The following is a 20,651-nucleotide window of genomic DNA, read 5'->3' as shown; positions in this document are numbered from 1 at the left end:
TAGCTAGCTTGAACAATTTAATACATTTATTATTTATTTACATTTCCCTAGTGAATTACAGCTCTATAGGTTTTATAATTTTCACACGGGATGTTGAAAACTAAATATTTTAAAATTATTTTAAAACATCCCCCTGCCAGCCTGTTTGCCCCAATACAGGGACCTTTTCAGATAAGATACGCTTTGCAATGGCAATGAGATTGGTTTACCACACCATTATTTTCCTGTGTACACAAGAAGTCTGTTTCCCAATCTTAATTGCACTTAGATTGGGGTGATATGACTGCTACATGATCAATTGGAATAGGAGCAGAAGTCATGTATCACTCCTAGATTGGAAGGCATCTGAGATGTCCTTCCTTGGGGAAAAGCTTTTAAAAAAAAAAAAAGCCAACGGACCTGCAAATAACTGTGATGTGAGTGAAAATAAACATTTTATGTTGAGACCCTACATAAGCTAATATAACAGAATAGTCTAATAAAGGGGATTAGGCCTAAATCAGTGGTTCTAAATTGGGGTGGATTTTGTACCCCACAGGGGATATTGGCATTGTCTGGAGTAATTTTTGTTTATCTGAACTCAGGGTATACTCCTGGCATCTGGTTAGTAGAGACCAAGGATGCTACTAAACATCCTACAATGTATAATACTGGACCCACAACAAAAACTGATCTAATTCAAAATGTCAATAGTCTTGGAGGAACCAAGATGGTGGCAAAGGTAAACATGGTACTCACGCCTTGCACAATCGTATCAAAATTATGACTAAAATACAGAACAACCATCATTTAGAACCACCTGAAATATGGCTGAATGGAAGTCCTACAACTAGAGAAGTAAAGAAGAAAGCACATAGAGACTTGGAGGAAGGGCAGAGGCATGGAATGGGCTGGTCCAACACCCATGTATGGCATTATTTTTTTTAATCAGGAGGGATATCTGGGCAGTGGAGGCCTCCCATGAGGAGCAAGGTGTCTCAGCCCCACACCAGGCTCCCAGCCCAGGGTTCCAGAACTTGGAAGAGAAGTCCGTGTAACTACAGGCTATAAAAACCAGCAGGGATTGTGGCTGATACCCAGAAAAGCTATGATTTAGAATTAAAGGTCAGATAAAGATCTTCACAGACAAAAAAAAAAAAAAAAACCTAAAGGAGTTCATCACCAGCAAACCAGCATTACAGGAAATATTGAAGGAAAGTCTGGAGAAATAAGAGTAGGAGGAAGAGGAGGAGGAGGAGGAGGAAGAGGAGGAGGAAGAGGAGGAAGAGGAAGAGGAGGAAAAAAGATAAAAAATGTGACTGATAGAATGGCAATAAATACATAGCTATCAACAATTGAATTTAAAAGTCAAAATAAACAAATGAGGAATCTAATAAATAAAATAAACTGATAAATAAAATAGAACCAGAGGCATGGAAACATGGAACAGACTGAGGAATCTCAGAGGGAAGAGGGAAGGAGGAGGCAGGAAGAGATTAACCAAAGATCTTATATGTATACTAGAGGCCCAGTGCACGAAACTCGTGCATGGGAGGGGGGTCCCCTAAGCCCAGCCTGAACCCTCTCCAATCCGGGACCCCTTGGGGGACATCCCTCTCACAATCTTGGACTGCTGGCTCCTAATAGCTCACCTGCTTGCCTGCCTGGTCGCCCCTAACTGCCCCCCTGCACCAGCCTGATCACCCCTCACTGCCTCTGCATGCCGGCCTGATCTTCCCTAACTGCCCCCTCCTGCCAGCCTGGTCACCCCTTACTGCCCCCCTGCTGGCCTGGTAGCCCCCAACTTCCCCCCCCTGCTGGCCTGGTCACCCCTCATGGCCCCCTTGCCAGCCTGGTCGCCCCACACAGCCTGCTGTTCAGTTGTTTGGTCGTCCCTCACTAACCCCCCTGCCAGCCTGTTTGCCCCACACAGCCTGCTTATTCAATCATTTGGTCGTCCCTCACTAACTCCCCTGCCAGCCTGGTCACCCCACGTAGCCTGCTTGTTTAGTCGTTTGGTCGTCCCTCACTAACCCCCTGCCAGCCTGGTCGTAGGCAGCCATCTTGTGAGGGTGTGAGGGTCAATTTGCATATTACCTATTTATTATATAGGATATGCCTTACCTATGGACACAGACAATAGGGTGGTGAAGGCCTGAGGTCGAGCGGGAACTGTGTGGAGGGGGGTCAATGGGAGAAAAAAGGGGGACATCTATAATACTCTCAACAATAAAGAATTTTTTAATAAAAAAATAAATAAATCTATTATGATTAAGTCTTTAAAAAAAAGTCAGTAGTGCTTAGGTTGGGACTTGCCCTAAATCTATCATATTTGCAGGAAATATTTCCCCAGTTTATCTTTGGCTCTTAACTTTTTGTTTTAGTTGCTTTCTTGAAGTACACAAAACTTTCCCATACAGTGTGTGTGTGTGTGTGTGTGTGTGCACGCGAGCGTGCGCATGCACGCACGCAAGCGCATGTATGAATTCATTCCATTGATGAAAAATGTATAGTCATCATAGATTATTTAGGTATAGAGGATATTCTAGCTAGATGAGCCAGCATAAAAATAAGGTGAAAGGGGGATCTTTATGACCAAAGGGATAATAAAAATAATGAGCATTCTTCCTTAGATGTTGAACTAGGAAAGTTTCAAATGAATATGAATTACAGACTGAAGAAAAGTCACTTAGGGGCAATGCCATTCTAGCCAAAAAATTAGGGCGCTGTGTGGTAGAAAATGAGTAAAGGAAAACCTGGAAAATACCGTCAATACCTCCAAATGGAGAATGATTGCAGGGGGGAAAAAGTCGACTGTTGGAGCACTTTTTCTCTCTGAACCTGCAACATCAGTTATATATGATATCTTTAAGCCAAATAATAGATACTTGAGGTCCATCAAACTATTATCTCTACTGTTGTATATGTCTGATTATTTACATGTAGCAAAAAAGCAATAAAAATGTGAGATTTAACATTTTAAATCTAACCAAGTTGCCATTCCTATGTTAAAAGAGCCAAAAAAAAAAAAAAACAATTTCATTATCTGATATTCAAATATACAGAGAGTAACTGCCACCTGCCACAGATTCCTGGTCTGAAAAGCAAATCAGATGGATAACTGATATTCCAAAAATAAGGAATCCAGTAATTCAAACATAAACCTGTACTCAGTGATGACTATTAGAAATATAATGTAAAAGTGAATAATAGAATCTTAAAGTCAAAAAGTCACACTAGCAAAATTCTGAAGAGGTTCTATAACCTTTCAAATACAAATAAATAATTCTTCAGGTATTCAGGCAGAAAAATCATGTCACCTATCAAGGGGAACATGTATAAGGCCTCAGATTCTCCACATGAGTAGTTAATGCCAGAGGGCAATTGAACACTGTTTACAAGTTCTGAAGATCAATCTGGACACATTTAAGAAGATCAGCAAAAGAAAGATGTGTTTAAACATTAAAGAAGTCCACTCCTCAAGATACTTTTTATAAAACTACTTTATAAAATTTCAAGAAAACAAGAGATAAAAAGAACAGATGGGGAACATTAAAATAAATATAGAACCCAGCTTAAATGACCAGGGCAATTACTCTGCATATATACACATACACACAAACACATACAAACACACACATATATACACAAACATATATGTCACACACTATACACATACATAAACATGTGTGTTCATATATGTATATACTACATATTCACTGTTATATAGAACTGTGGCATCTTAACTTGGAGATTAATACATGTGAAAGATAAGAGTCATATTAAGGTAAAAGTTACCCTTAAAAATCCTTTCAACCTCTAATAGAGTTCAACATACATGTTTTGTGCCTACAACGTAATATGTAAAATATTATAAATTGTAACAATTACTTGAAAACTACTCCCTAGACCAGTGGTCGGCAAACTCATTAGTCAACAGAGCCAAATATCAACAGTACAAGGATTGAAATTTCTTTTGAGAGCCAGATTTTTTAAACTTAAACTTCTTCTAACGCCACTTCTTCAAAATAGACTCGCCCAGGCCGTGGTATTTTGTGGAAAAGCCACACTCAAAGGGCCAAAGAGCCGTATGTGGCTCACAAGCCGCGGTTTGCCTACCACGGCCCTAGACAAATGGAAGGAACATAAGGAAGTCTGTATGCAGGTAACTTGGTATTCAAATAATTCTGCCTTTAAGCTAGTTATCAAATACTTATTGTGATTGGGGGATTGGTACAGAATTCAAAACTATTTCTGGCCTCCCACAGTGTTGATTCCATTCTATATTAATATTATGCATTTATTCACTATGAAGCTTTCTGGGAATTCAAAAAAATAAAATCCAGTGGTGAATGGGCAAGGGATTGAGAATTCTAAAGAGTTCCTTCTTACCTACAGAATTTGTTCCAATTTGTTTAAATATCAAGCATCTGTAAATATAATAAATGTTAATAAGTTTGCTTGTGATTGTGAAGATTAAAGGTTAGTTTGTAAAAGCGGTGTGTAAGTTAAAAACTTACTGTAAATCTTGGCAAAGTTAAAAATATATGCACAACAAAAATCAAAAGGTGAAATAAATTTTAAGAATGCTAACTACCACAATGGAGGCAAATTATTTGCTTTATATCATCTTTTGTCTAAGTCTCTTTTCTTTAGTTGTCTAATTAAAAACTTCCTTATTTTTCCCTTTTTTATTAAATGTATTGGGGTGACATTGGTTAATACAACCATATAGGTTTCAGGTGTGGGTTTCTATATTACGAGATTTATATATTGCACTGAGTGCCCACTACCCAAAGTCAAATCGTCTCCTGTCTTTGCATATTAGGATCCCCTCCATACTCCACCCCATTCCCTCTCACAACCACCACACTGCTATTGGTGTTCACAAGTGTCACTTTTATATTATGCAATAGCCATCAAAATCCCAATGTCATTTTTTAAAGAAATAGAATGAGAAATCATCAGATTTGTATGGAACCACAAAAGACCCTGAATAGCCAAAGCAATCCTGAGAAAAAGAACAAAGCTTGAGGTATCACACTACCTGACTTCAAATTATACTACAGAGCTATGCTAATCAAAACAGCATGGTATTGGCAGATAAACAGACACAGATCAATGGAACAGAATAGCGATCCCAGATATACTAGTAAAACCACATGCATATGGACAGATAATTTTCTACAAGAGAGCCAGAAATACACAATGGAGTAAAGATAGTCTCTTCAAGAAATGGTGCTAGGAAAACTAGAAAGCCAAATGCAAATTAATGAAACTGGATTACAGATTATCCCCATGTACAAAAATTAATTCAAAATGGATCAAAGACCTAAATATAAGACCTGAAACAATAAATTACTTAGAAAAAATATAGGTATCATTTATCTAAGTCTTAAATTGATATTTTAGGAACTGGAATACAAATGATAGATTCAATTTTACTTTGTGTTTTTGTCTTTGATTAAATAAATCAAATCAAATTTAATAGATTTAAATTTGTATTTACAATATGATCCAAATTTTATAAAATTCTATCATTTTTCTATCAGCATATGTATAAAACAGATTTCTGTAATGATTCCCCAAGTATTAATACTGATGAATTCTGGTGGCAATTTAAGTTGATTCAATATTTTAGATTATTATTTACTATTTTGCTTGAATTTTTATGTTCTTATTTCGTTTTATAACAAAGTCAGATCTCAAAAAATCTCTCAGATCAAGTGAGAGGAATGCTACCATCCTAACCCATTCATCGCCCTCACTCTCCTCTTGCATATCAAGTGCTACTCTTGGGTGACAAGAAAAAAGTGCCTGTCTTCTTTAGAAAAAAAATCTGTCCCTCTGTATATCAGCCATCGAATAGAAAGCCATGGAGATCTAGTTCAGGACTAATCATGAGGTTACAAGAACTTTATGCCCACAGGACTGACCTATATAGATGTATCTTCATAGAACGTGTTTGATATTTTGAACTTTTTAATACAAGGATAAAAAGACTAACACTGACATTGCCACTTACCCACACACACAATTATATTGAGTTCTGTGATATAATTCAGAGTGTGGTGGTTTGTTCAATTGCAGATTAATACAGTTTATACATGAATGAGTAGATAATTATTTTGCAGAGTTATGTAGCTTTTTAAAATATATATATTGTTATTGATTTCAGAGAGGAAGGGAGAGGGAGAGAGAAATGGAAACATCAATGATGAGAGAGAATCATTGATTGGCTGCTTCCTGCATGCCCCCTACTGGGAATGGAGACCACAACCTGGGCATGTGCCCTGGCCAGGAATCGAACCGTGACCTCCTGGTTCATAGGTCGACACTCAACCACTGAGCCACACCAGCCAGGCCAAGTTATGTAGCTTTCATTCTGTTGCCTATAACCGATAACATGGATACTTTTTAATGATGGTTGTCTATAGTTTTAAAGTTTAATTTTTCTTCTTGGCCTTGACATTTTGAAGACCATTAGAAACACAATTTAGTGGTGTTCAATGCACTATGTATTATGAACTGAATGTCTGTGCACACCCCCATAAATATATATGTTGCAGCCTGACCCCCAATGTAATGGTATCAGAAGATGAAGCCTTTGGGAAGTGATTAGGTCATGAGGTAGAGTCTTCAGGAATGGGACTAGTGCTCATATAAAAGAATCCCTAGAGCACTATCTCACTGTCTCCATGTGAGGTCATAGCAAACGGAATACCGTCTAAGAACCAGAAAGGGGGCCTTCACCCGACGGCAAATCTGCTTGTGCCTTAATCTTGGACTTCCCAGCCACCAGAAATGTGAGAAATAAATGCTGTGGTTTCTAAGCCATCCAGACTATGGCCTGTTGTTATAGCAACCTGAACTAAGACACTCAGTTCATCTTCTTTAAAGAGAATCTTTTTTTAAAATAATGAACTACTCAGCCATTTCTTGTTCCATCAGGATTCTTCTGATTTTGGTCTTCAAAACCTGGCTTTACCTTTAGAACATGAGATTAAGATGGTCATAAACATCTAAAACATGTTCAGGAATAAGGCTGGTCTCTTTGTTATCTTCAATTTTAGACTATCCTTATAGGATATATTTTGTAAAAATATTCCTCACCCATGAAGTACAGCTGAAAGACTTTGCTTTGCATAATTCATCTTTTACTGGAGGTGAAGGTACAAATTTCCTTGTCAGCACTTACCATGGTTGGTGAAGGCTGAACAACAGGTAATTGGCACAGCAAATCCCTATGGTAATAATTAAAATAAAGTCACCTGTAGACCTTGTGGATTTAACTGCAATGCTGGCTTTTTATCTTGACACTACAATAAAATAGTCCAAAATTTCTATAAAATACATGTATAGTTCACAATGAGTTCAGCATGCTGGGGCTTGTTGGGGGGAAAAGTTATGAACATATAGCACACATATAGGACATATGTGTTGTGAATTTGGTGGTAAGAGTTATATTACACAGAACACATCTAGGATAATATGTCTAGTTCCACACTCGATAATTTAGAAGAAATGTTAAATTATAGAAAGTCTTTCACCTCATTCTGAAATATAAACAGAATGAGCAGGATCTAGAAATCATGCCAGGAAAGACAAGGGACATGGAATGACCCCTGAGTAAGAAGAGCTTGAGGAAATCCATTATAAGCTCATGAGATACTAACAGAAGAATTAGAACCAATAAGTGAATGTTTTATAAACGCAGATTTCAAGTTAGTGGGGAAAAGAACTGTTAATACAAATATTAGAATAAATTTCATATAAAGAAATTCCTATCATTAGATATGTTTAAAAGGAAGCTGAAATGACTTGTCAAACTCTCAGGAATGTAACATGAACAATTCCTAAAGCGAACAGAGAGTCTACCTACATGGCCCCCTAATTATTTTATAAATCTAAGCATGTTATTTAATAAGGAACAAGCACTTCAGTTTCCAAAAGCATAACAAAAGAGTCAGCTTTCAGGAAAGTGTCAAATTATGAACAGGGACTCTTAAATTTGAATTTATATATATATTGATTTCAAAGAGGAGAGAGAGATAGAAACATCAATGATGAGAAAAAAATCATTGATCAGCTGTCTCCTGCACTCCCCCACATGGGGGATCAAACCATAACTTCTTGGTTCATAGATCCATGCCGGCTGGGCTGAAATTTATATCTTTTAACTGCAAATATGTTCCACTTACCTACGATTTTTAACTGAAACAAAGAGTCATATGTAAAATAGTTATTAGAAATATAATACTAAAATATTTAACATCATTGTCATGGGAATACAGAAAATTATTAAATATACCACATATAAGTTTCACAAGGGCAAGCATTTTTGTTTGTTTCCTGATCTCAAGTGCTTAGAACACAGCCTACCACATAGGAGGTGCTCAATAAATATTTATTGAGTGAATGAACGGATGGAGGTTAAGGTAAAATGAAACCAGTATTTTTTCATTGTCTTCTGGATTCTTCAAGAGAAGGGGAGAATGGCCTTGACTTCTAGAGATAAGCAGCAGCTCTTGGGGAAGGAACAGAAAAGGGTATGGTCAGGAGAATGAACTGGATAAAGGGATGGCAGTTGTTGAAGAAAAGAAGACATGAGGGGACAAGATCTAATTCAAAGCTCCCACAGTACTTTGAATAAATCTAGACCTAATGTGGTAACTTTTAAAAAATATATTTTTATTGATTTCAGAGAGGAAGGGAGAGGGAGAGAGAAAGAAACATCAATGATGAGAGAGAATCATTGGTTGGCTGCCTCCTGCACGCCCCACACTAGGAATCGAGCCCACAACCCAGGCATGTGCCCTGACCGGGAATCAAACTGTGACCTCCTGGTTCATAGGTCAATGCTCAACCACTGAGCCATGCCGGCCGGGCTACAATGGTATTTTAAAATAATAATTATTAAGGGCAGCGAGTTTCAAAAACTGTCTGGCAATAAGTTTAAAATTAAAAATAAGTATTAGCACAATTCAGAGAAGAAATTGTCTGCCCCAAAGGAGTTTCTTGGATTTTTTTTCTTTCTAAAAAGAAAAATGGGATGGTTAGTCAGCAGAGCTATGGCATTTATAACAATGTCCTTTCTGTAACCATTGATTTGTTTTCATTAGGTAAGTAGTTAGTTTTCTAAAGCTTTTGTTTTTTTGCTCTTGGCCTTAACAAAATTGGTGGTTCAGGCACTGTCATTAATTCCATAGTTGCAAAATTCCCTTAGAGAAACATAATAACTTCAGTTTATTGAAAATACTAAGAAAAGGAAAGTTTATTAGGTATTCGGATGACTGGGTGTTAGAAAACGTAGTATTTATCATTTAAAATACCTTGGGTGGAAGGGCACTGTTAAGTGTAGGCATATAAAACATAGAACATCTGGATTAAAACAGAAATGGCAATGTGATATGATATCTCAATTATAACAGATAAATGTATATTTGGAGACACATGGCTGACTGAGTTTTTCACATTTTTACAGACCTATATAAAGAGCCTAGGTGCTCCCATCCAATCCTAGAAGCTTAATATTTTCTCTTCCATCTTAGATACTGGTAACAATTAGGGACAATTGGGACAACTGTATGTGATTCAAACACAAACACAAACATATGTAAACTGCCAAATCCTAAATCATAGCTCAGCCACATTGAAGGCCAAATTAGATCAGACAATTCCTTTGCAATTTATCATAAATATCCCCTAAAATGTCAAATCCAAATATTAAATTTGTCTAGAAATTTAGAGCTGTCATGGATTTTGGAGATTATCTTGTCTGATCCAACAATTTTGCAGAAGATAAAATCAAAATGATAACAGTAACATGCATTCCCTGTTCTTAGGAGGCTATCAGTTTCATGAGAAAAGAATCCCTAAACAGGAAATTATAATACAGTGTAATGGATAGCAAATAAATAGGTATAAGCACATAATATTATACAGTTACATAAAAATGGAATTATCTTTTGCTGTTGTGACTACCTGGGGCTCAAAAATAACTTCCCTAAAGAGATGACTCGGAAGCTAAATCAATAGAGTAAAAGTTGGGCAGGTCAGACGGAACAAGGGCTTTCAGAAGTGGGGTTAGCAATCTCTGGAGGAAAGAAAACCTGTGGTAGGTTGAGGAAGCTGCAAGCAGTCTGCTCGGGCTGGTTGGCGCACAGAAGTGACAGTAAGAATGGAGGATTCTGGGTGTCAGAACAAGAAATAAATTGTATATCTAGAATTTATGTGTATGAATATATGTGCATATATGTGTGTATGTATGCACATCTGTATGTATGTGTCTATGAATAGATGTGTGAATCAAATGTCATCTATACTAACAAAAGGGTAATATTCTAATTAGACCAGGTTGACCTGACATCTTCCAGACGTCCGACTTCCTTCCAGACAAAACCACAGTGGCGGGGGCAGAGGCAGAGGCAGTTAGGGGCGATCAGGCTGGCAGGGGAGCAAGCAGTTAGGGGTGAGATCAGGCCGACGGGAGAGCAAGCAGTTAGGGGTGAGATCAGGCCGGCAAGGGGGAGCAAGCAGTTAGGGGGCAATCAGGCCAGCAGGGGAGGGCAGTTGGGGGCGATCAGGTCAGCAGGGGAGGGCAGTTGGGGGAGATCAGGCGAGCAGGGGAGCGGTTAGGGGGCAATCAGGCCAGCAGGCAGAGGTGATTAGGGGTGATCAGGCAGGCAGGCAGAGGCAGTTAAAAGTCAGCTGTCCTGGATTGTGAAAAGGATGTCTCAGATTGGAGAGGGTGCAGGCTGGGCTGAGGGACACCCCCACCATGCACAAATTTCGTGCACCAGGCCTCTAGTTATATAATATTTAGCCACACTACAAGCAATGCCTCTATTTTCTATTCTTATGGTATTTCATTTAAAAACACATTTATGATCTCCAAAATTTATAGAGAACTCATACAACTTAACAAAAGGAAGATAAACAATCCAATCAAAAAATGGGTAAAGGACCTAAATAGATACTTTTCGAAAGAGGACATACAGAAGGCCAAGAGACATATGAAAACATGCTCAAAGTCACTAATCATCCAAGAGATGCAAATCAAAACAACAATGAGGTACCATCTCACACCTGTCAGAGTGGCTATCATCAACAAATCAACAAACGACAAATGCTGGCAAGGATGTGGAAAAAAAGAAACCCTTCTTCACTGCTGGTGGGAATGCAGACTGGAGCAGCCACTGTGTAGTTTCCTCAAAAAGTTAAAAATGGAACTCCCATTTGACCCAGTAATACCCCTTCTAGGACTATATCCCCTATGTTCATAGCAGCACAATTTACAATAGCTAAGATTTGGAAACAGCCTAAGTGCCCATCAGCAGATAAGTAGATTAGAAAACTGTGGTACATCTACACAATGGAATAGTACGCCACTATAAAAAAGAAGGAACTTATACCATTTGCAACAGCATAGATGGAACTGGAGAACATTATGCTAAGTGAAATAAGCCAGTCAGAGAAAGATAAATATCACATTATCTCACTCATATGTGGGATATAATGATCAACATAAACTGATGAACAAAAATAGATCCAGAGACAAATGGTGGGGGCAGGAGGATTAGAGATCAACCAAAGGACTTGTACGCATGCATATTAGCATAACCAATGGACATAGACACTGGAGTAGTGGGGGCTTGCCTTCAGGGGTGGAAGGAGACAGGGGGTCAATCAGGGAAAAGGGAGACATATGTAAAACTTTAGAAAATAAAAATAAAAAGAACCTATTTATGGCCCTAGCTGGTTTGGTTCAGTGGATAGAGCATCGGCCTGCGGACTGAAGGGTCCCAGGTTTGATTCCCAGTCAAGGGTTCGATCCCCACTAGGGGGTGTGCAGGAGGCAGCCGATCAATGATTCTTTCTCATCATTGATGTTTCTATCTCTCTCTTCCTCTCTGAAATCAATAAAAGTATATATATATATTTTTTTAAATATATGGGACATATATTTAAAAAATTAAAACACATTTATGGACAAAATAAATTTATAATAATCCTATATAATAATAGAGGAATATGTAAATTTTCCATTACTCCATAACATCACGACCAATTGCAGGAGGTTGCCTGTGCATGTGTGGCAAGGCATTGATCCGGAGATGGGGTGGAAGTGGGGAGGCACCCGGAGGAGGTAGACCATCCCATGGCAGGGAGGGCGGGGGTGAGAGCCTGTAGCGCCCTCCTCATCAGTCCTTTGCCACCCACCGCTCACACTCAGAGCGCCCTGCTGCCCACCTGCCAGGGTATGGAGCACAGCACAGCAGGTGGGAGGCTTCCATGCTCTCCTCTGGACCCACAACGGGGTGGAGCTGCTGCATTGCTCCAGAGATGGGGTGGAAGTGGGGAGGCACCTGGAGAAGATGGGACCAGCACGAGGTGACTAGAGGGACTGAGGGCAGGGTTTGAAGCGGCCAGAGAAGGCCAGAGGGGTCAGGGGCTGGGCCAGGAGCACTGGAGCTCTATGTGGAGATGTTAGGGTGTCAAGGCAGGGCGGGGCCACACAATTACATGCGCTGGGCTCCTAGTGTAATATATTAATAATATAATAACATTTTCTGATCCTTAAAAAATGCATGCATAACACACTATTATTATGTATGTGGTATGTTATTATTATTTCCTACATATACATCAAGAACCTGAGACAGAGAGTTTAAATGATTTGCAAAGTTGACATAGTATTGCCAGAATTCAAGACTCAACCCCAGATTTTTATACTGCATCTTTCATTTTTTTCCAGCCTACCAGGATGCTCCTCTTCATTATGCCATCTGCTTTGCTTGAGGTCATTAGGCTAAATAAATCTCTCCTTGTCTAAATAACACCTAGATCCTCTGAACATATAAGTCACTAATTATTAGGTTGTTTGATTCCTTTTGCTTTTTGCGTACAGGAGTTTGAATTCATCATACTCCATAATTCATGGAACATTTTCATCTTTCATCCCTGGAAGGTGAATCTCTTGGTCTACGTATTCATGATTCTCTTTTATCTGGTTCACTATTTCTATCCTCTGTCATTCACTAATTTTCTAATATTCTAGATATATACTTTTATGTGTATTGTATTATATGCATGCATGTTAATTTTTCTCTTTTTGTTTTTATGAGTTGTCTATAATTACATAAGCAGATCTAGTTTTTCTAACTGATTCATATACCATTCCATAGCATGCATCAATCAAATTGTACTCATTTCTAACTAAGGTCTTCATCTACTTCTAACTTGTTGTTTTTCTTCAGATTCATTGAAATAAAACTGACATATAACATTGTGTAAGTTAAAAGTGTATAATATGATAATCTAATACACATATATATCACAAAATGACTACCATAATAAGTAGTTGTCTCCAACATCTTGTTATCAAAAACAACCCAGTGACAAATTTCCATTGAAATATTTTCTTTAGGGACCTGTGTGAGAATTCTCTGGGCTACATATCCTGGAGAGAGATGCAAGGACAAGGACATAGAGTATGTAAACACTTAATTTTACTAAATGCCATCAGATTTTTTTTCAGAATGGCTGTTCCAGTGTGCTTTCTAAAGCATATAAACTTTAGGAATTTTATTTAAGAACTAGAGGCCTGGTGCACGGATTCGTGAACCATGGGGTCCCTCAGCCTGGCCTGCAGGTATCGGACCAAAACTGGCTCTCTGACATTCCCCAAGGGGTCCTAGATTATGAGAGGGTGCAGGCCAGGCCGAAGGACCCCATCAGTTCACCATCAAGACCTGGGAGGGACCGTGGGAGGGCTCCAGGGCATTTCTGGCCCATCTCACCCAGTCCCGATAGGCCAGACACCAACAGCAAACTAACCTACCAGTCGGAGTGTCTGGCTCCTGGTGGTCAGTGCACGTCATAGCGACTGGTCGAACGGTTGAACGAATGGTCAGACACTTAGCATATTAGGTTTTATTATATAGGATTTCTTACCCTAGCCAGTTTTGCTCAGTGGATAGAGCATCGGCCTGAAGACTGAAGGATCCAGGGTTTGATTCCAGTTAATGACACATGCCCAGGTTCAGGCTCACTCTCATCATTGATGTTTCTATCTCTCTCTCCCTCTGCCTTCCTCTCTGAAATTAATAAAAGTATATATTTTTTTAAAAAGAATTTCTTCCCACCCCTATGGCTCCCAAATACCGCTAACTTTTCTTCTATTAATTTTATAGTTTTACCCCTCATATTTTTTTCTGTTTAGAATTTTTTATTGAGTTTATTGGGGTGACATTGGTTAATAAAACCATACACATTTCAGATGTACAATTCAACAAAACATCATCTGCACACTGCATCGTGTATCCATCACCCAAAGTAAAGTCTCTTTCCATCCCCACTTATTCCCCGTCATCCCTCTTCTCCTCCCCCCACCTCTCTTTTCCTCTGGCTTTCACCATACTGTTGTCTATGTCTATATGGGAAAAAAGTATGGATTTTCCTCAAAAAAATAAAAATAGAACTGCCTTTTCACCCAGCAATTCTACTTCTGGGAATATATCCGAAGAAACCCAAAACACTAAATGGAAAGAATATATGCTCCCCTATGTTCATTGCAGCATTATTTATAATAGTCAAGATTTAGAAGCAGTTCAAGTGCCCATCAGGAAATAAGTGGATAAAAAAGCTGTGGTACTGTTACACAATGGAATACTACTCAGCCATAATAAAGAAGGAAATCTTACATTTTGCAACCGCATAGAAGGACCTGGAGAGTACAGTAGGTCCTCGGGTTACGTCGGAGATCCGTTCCTACAGCGTGACGTAACGCGATTTTAGCCGTAAGTCAGAACCCACATACATAAGCACCTACGTCACTCACATGAAGCACATACACAGCAGTAAAGAAGTGAAACAGTAAAAAAAATTAAAGGAAAGATAAAAATCCCTGACCTTTACTTATGATAAATAAATAATAAAAAACATAAAGCACATATGTGCATACGTCGAAATGACGGAACTTTTTCTTTTTAAAAAATAAATGGAAGATAGCGACGTAACCACGAAATTATGTACATCAAGTCTGACATAACCCAAGAACTGCCTGTATTATACTAAGTGAAATAAGCAAGTCAGAGAAAGACAAATACCATATGATCTTACTTATGTGTAGAATCTAATAAACAAAATAATTTAACAAAAAAATAGAAACAGATTTATAGATACATAGAACAGACTGACAGCTGTCAGAGGGGAAGTGGGTTGGGTGGAGGAGTGGAAAAAAGTGAAGGGATTAAGCAAAAATTCACTCATATTTAGATATTAATCCATCTTGATTATGCACACATGGGTTTTATATAAAATAAGTTCCATAAAATAAACTAGTTTTATTAACACAATCCACTACCTAATCTATCATCAATCCATGTTTTCTCCATGGATTTTCAATGCCATTGTTATCATATATTAACTTCTCATATCAACACACTTTATCTTTTCTAAATCATGACTCCAAAGCCTTAGAAAGCACCATCTAATACCTTTATTATTTAGTTCAATCAACTTATCTCAAATTTTATAATTTCACATTTTCCTTCTTAAGATTCATCTATGGAAATGGTGGAATGCTAGATTTTAAATAATACTAAATGATTCAACACAGTGGTGTCACACCTCATTGAACCTTTGAATTTGTCAAAGACCTCTGAAACTGTACAGATTACAACACACTTCTGAGAAGCAGAACTGGAAAGTAATATGAGAGCTGACACAGAGCTGTGGGCTAAATAACCCCAATTGTTCTACTGATTTGTTTAAATATATTTTATTGATTTTTTACAGAGAGGAAGGGAGAGGGTAGAGAGTTAGAAACATTGATGAGAGAGAAACATTGATCAGCTGCCTCCTGCACACCCCCCACTGGGGATGTGCCCGCAACCAAGGTACATGCCCTTGACCGGAATCGAACCTGGGACCTTTCAGTCTGCAGGCCGACGCTCTATCCACTGAGCCAAACCGGTTTCGGCTGTTCTACTGATTTAAGGGGTGATATTCAGGTAATGACTTTCTTCCTTGGTAAAGTTAATACTATTACTGCCCTTTACATATCTCACATAAAGTTTCAGATTCACTGACTGATACTTATAGTAAAGTAACATGAGGCATTTACTGGTATAAAATCTCATTTCCAATTTATAGATTTAGACATTCTGAACAATCACTAACCATGTATTATGACTCTTACTTTCTCCTAAAACAAATCCCAGCAAACGTAATTTAACTTTTATACATTCTGTTACTCAATGTTTTCTTTATTATAAAAGTCTCTACATCTCTCAAAAACTTACAAATTTTTTAGTTAACTAACAAGATATCCCTGAGCTATGGATAAACTCTAAAAACAGAGTTTTAAATATTATGCTAACACATTCATTGTCCTAAAACTGTTCTGGACAAACAGAAAGCATTGAGCCTTCTTTTTCTCCTCCTCTCACCACCGGCAGTCCTAGCAGTTGCTAGTTCTCTTTAGCATCTCTTGGTAAGCACTAGTATAAAGGCTGAAAATCCAAATATTTGCAGAAGTCTATGCAAATATATTCCAGATGAGGGCGGCCAATAGCTACTTCTAATGCTTCTGTTCTCTGTTATCATGCTGCCCACCTCAGCTCTAAGTAACAATTTGAACTTTACATTTGCCAAATCATGCTAGAAACATCTGTTGACTGATTTTCCCCAAAATAGCTCTGGGTGTCCAACCTTAGTCACCCCTATTCCAAAAGGTCAGACCATTTCAGCTTCCACTAATTGCTATGTTATCTTTCCCTATAAGCATCATTTCAAGACAAATTATCCCTTCCTCTGCTCTCTTTATCATAATCCTTTAAGTAATCCTCATCCAATTTTTGAATCTTTTAAAGTGATAGATAGCATTCATTTGAAAAGTAATCTCTTAGATATTTCTTAATACCTCAGTTTTAGAAAAGCAAATGTGAAAGTGGACCCAAGCTGATTAAATTTCCCACTTCTATTACCTCTTTACAAATATGTGTGCATTATTTTCTTAAATAAATTCTATCACATGATAATTAATCCAAAACCATTCTCATTTTCTGTTTCACATTCCTTAGAAGCAATCTTGAATTAATATCTCCCCAACCACACTTCAAATCTATCAAAATATTTATAAGTTATTATTAATATAGTAAGAGTTATATCTTCCTCTGAATGATTTTTTTTCTTGTCATCATTCCTTTGGAAGCATTACTTTCAAAGTTTTCATTTCCATCCTTTTCACGGTGCATATGTTTTAGTTTCCTTAAACACAGTTATGTCTGAAAGCCACAGCACTTTAAAATGCTGAAACAGAATAAGCCAAAAAAATAGCCGAGGAAAGGCAAAAACAAAATTACATCTGCTTTTCAGCATTGTGAACAATTCACTGAACTTCACAAGGCATGGTTTGGAGCAGATAAGGATTAAAGGTTTTTGGTTGCATTTGTTATAAGTAAGGCAAGGCACTGACTACTGTAATTAATGGCATCATCCAAAAGAAAAAAAAAAGCAAGTTATTTGAGAGATTGATTCAGTTGTTGTCTCCCACAATTTTAGTTGTTGTCTCCAGTAAGAATAAAAAAGTCAACTAACAATTTAACTCTTGGGGAAAAGGAACAAATGACCCAGATGATTATAAAGGGACTATTTAGGAGGGAGGGTCATGAGCACTCTGAAGAAAAAAGTTGGAAGAAAGAAGAGATGGTGAAAGATAGGAGAAAATGGAGAAGGCAGAGTGTAACTGAGGTAGAGAAGAGGAGAATAAAAAGGAGGAAGAGAGGTAAGTGGAAAGGGAAACAATAATGCAGGGTTTAAATGAGTATTTATTCTTGGAATTATTGTGCAAATCGCACAATTCTTCTGGTCAGAGAAATTTCCTGCAAAGGTCCTTTGAGAACAGTCTTAAATAAATTGCTTCCATCACATTTTGAACATAAATCATTGACTGTGTTCATTCAGCATGTGTGTGTGTGTGTGTGTGTGTGTGTGTGTGTGTGTGCGTGTGAGAATGTTTAAGGGATTTATTTTATGAAAATAGTTTGTAGTTGCCCTGACTGGGTAGCTCAGTTGGTTAGAGCATCATCCCATACACCAAAAGGTTATAAGTTTAATTCCCAATCAGGGCACATACCTAGGTTGCAGGTTTGATCTCCAGTCAGTGTGCATGTGGGAGGCAACCAATTAATGCTTCTCTCTCTCTCTCTCTCTCTCTCTCTCTCTCTCTCTCTCTCTCTCTCTCTTTCTCTCTCTCAAAAATCAATAAAAGCATATCCTCAGATGAGGATTTTTAATTTTTTTCTAATAAAATAGTTACCAGCACTATGACCTTGAGTAAGGTTACTTAACTCTTTTGAGTTTCAATGTCCTCACCTCTGAAAGGGGGGTTATAATGATTATTTATCTTGGAGTTTTTGTTACACTAGCTAACATATGTAAGTAAATTAAAATAGGACCTAAGACATAGTGAGTACTTTATAAATGTTAGCTAGAATGAATAGTAGTAGTAACAGTAGCACTGAAGAAGCTATGGATGAAATGGGGCTGAGAACTAATTAATATTCTTCCCAGAGAATGAAGAGTGATGTGTACAGGAAGGAATCCAAGACTAGGAGTCAGGGGATAAGGGTTTGAGTTTGAATTTTCCAGTATATGGGTGTGTAACCTTTTCTTTTAATTTCCCTGAGCCTGGCTTTCCTCATCTTACCTTATAATAGACAAATATGCAAATTGACCGCACCTTCGCTACGCCCAAGCCACGCCCACCGTCCGAGCCACGCCCACCAACCACGCCCACCAGGAAACCGTTGCAGGGACGTTGGGGTGTGGTGGAGCCCAAGGCCGGGAAAGCCTCGGGGCGGAGGCTTTCCCGGCCTTGGGCACCAGCAGGGAGCCTGCACAGATCCAGGCAATGACCAGGGGGTCGGCTCCTACGATCCGTAGCAGGGATGATGGGTGCGGCCGAGCCCAAGGCCAGGAAAGCCGCCCGAGGCTTTCCCGGCCTTGGGCACCAGCGGGGAGCCTGCACCGATCGCAGGAAACCACTGGGGGTCGGCTCCTGCGATCGGTAGCAGGGATGCTGGGTGCCGCCGAGCCCAAGGCCAGAAAAGCCTCGGGCGGAGGCTTTCCCGGCCTTGGGCACCAGCGGGGAGCCTGCACGGATTGCAGGAAACCACTGGGGGTCGGCTCCTGCGATCCTTAGCAGGGATGTTGGGTGCGGCCGAGCCCAAGGCCACTGCCCGGGGCCAAGCCCCGACCCTGAAAAAGGCAGAAGGCGGTGGCCACAGCCAAGGCCTGGGTCCCCGGTGCAGGCAGAAAACTGGTGCAGGCAGCCAGGTGAATGAAGGTCTATTGCACGAATCTTCATGCAAACGGGCTACTAGTTTCTAATAAGAATGCACTGAGCTGATTTATACATAAAATCTCAATATACTAATAATCTTCAATGGTAGCTTTTTTCTGTGATTTAAGTTGTCTTTGGCCACAATGTGCACAAGATATGTCACTAAAGAGAGTGCTGGATGCTAAATACAACCCTTGTCCCTGTGGATTCACAGGATGTAATGGCTCTCATTTAGACAACAGGATAAACCACTTAAATACACTTGTCTTGTGATCACTCATTATTTCTTACCATGAAGTCTTTTGATGAGAGCCATGTTTGAATATATAAAGAGAACCCGGATATCCCCATCCAAGAAATGGGCAAAGTCCTACCAGGAACTGCTGCCTTATGCTCCTCATCCCACTGTCTTTGCCTTTGTCCATTATAAGAGTGAATAAATTTTTAGAAGAGCTAATAATTGAATATTTTTTGCTAAGAGTCTTAGATGATTTAGACCTGATTTAAAACTCATTTTTTAGGCGTTTGGGGGACTCTCTGTCTTAAGTCATGCAGTTGCATGTGCCAACCCCTTTTATCTATAGACATCACTCTCTCTATGAAATACGTGCCATATCTTAGGAGTTTCCATTGCAGTGTTAGAAATTGCTTTTTAAGGAGATAAACCTAAATGAATCCTATATCTATCCCTCTGTATTAGCTTTGGATGGATAGCTTTGGGTGGATAGGTGAGATTAAAAAGCCCACTCATAGGGTAAAAATAGGAAATGACTAGATTTAAAATTATACCATTGGTACAAAAAGGCAAAAAGTTAGAACATTATGTTGATGAAATTCAGCAGTGCCAAACCCTTGGAGAGAAAATGTAAGTGATACTTTGAAAAAATATAACAAACTATAATTACCAGAGTAGAGCTAGAGATTTGACTACTATGATCTTATACTCCATCTAAGACCTACTTATATAAAATTCCCATACTTAATTTTAAAGGTTTTATTTAATATATACATCTGATATATATAATATATATATATTCCGATAAAGAAATATAGAGAGATACATATTTATCTGTTTTAAATAGGCTTTGCAATATATACTTCTTATTGGACTTGAGTTGAGAAATAAACATTGTAATAAGAATATATAGAGCTATAAATAGAAATGCATTTTCTACCCTCATTTCCATGAGTTGTTCACAAATGAACAATAATACTAAATTTTTCTTATTAACTTATGAAACTTTTTATATTACAACCCTAAATTATATTCCCATGAACTTCACAAATACATTTTATTTGTTTTCTTGATATTGTACACTGT

At 38.5% G+C, this 20,651-nt stretch overlaps 1 protein-coding gene across 6 annotated transcripts in view; it reads right to left on the bottom strand.

Annotated features, from left to right (window-relative positions):
* LOC307095111 (melanoma-associated antigen B18-like) overlaps positions 1-20,651 on the bottom strand; it is a 404,753-nt gene that overhangs the window by 240,641 nt on the left and 143,461 nt on the right. The window contains exon 2 of one of the 6 annotated variants that reach the window (XM_079764276.1): positions 7,178-7,223. The exons of 4 other annotated variants lie outside the window; for them this stretch is intronic. The gene's annotated coding sequence lies outside the window, so the exon portion shown is untranslated. Of the gene's footprint in view, positions 1-7,177; positions 7,224-13,935; positions 14,002-20,651 lie in introns of those variants that run through there. One more of the 6 variants, XM_079764279.1, reaches the window with a different exon arrangement.

Source organism: Cnephaeus nilssonii (genome assembly GCF_951640355.1).
Source record: "Cnephaeus nilssonii genome assembly, chromosome: X".
In the NCBI taxonomy this organism is placed as follows: domain Eukaryota; kingdom Metazoa; phylum Chordata; class Mammalia; order Chiroptera; family Vespertilionidae; genus Cnephaeus; species Cnephaeus nilssonii.
The sequence above is the reverse complement of the archived record's forward strand: the minus strand, read 5'-3'. Positions and strand labels throughout refer to the sequence as shown.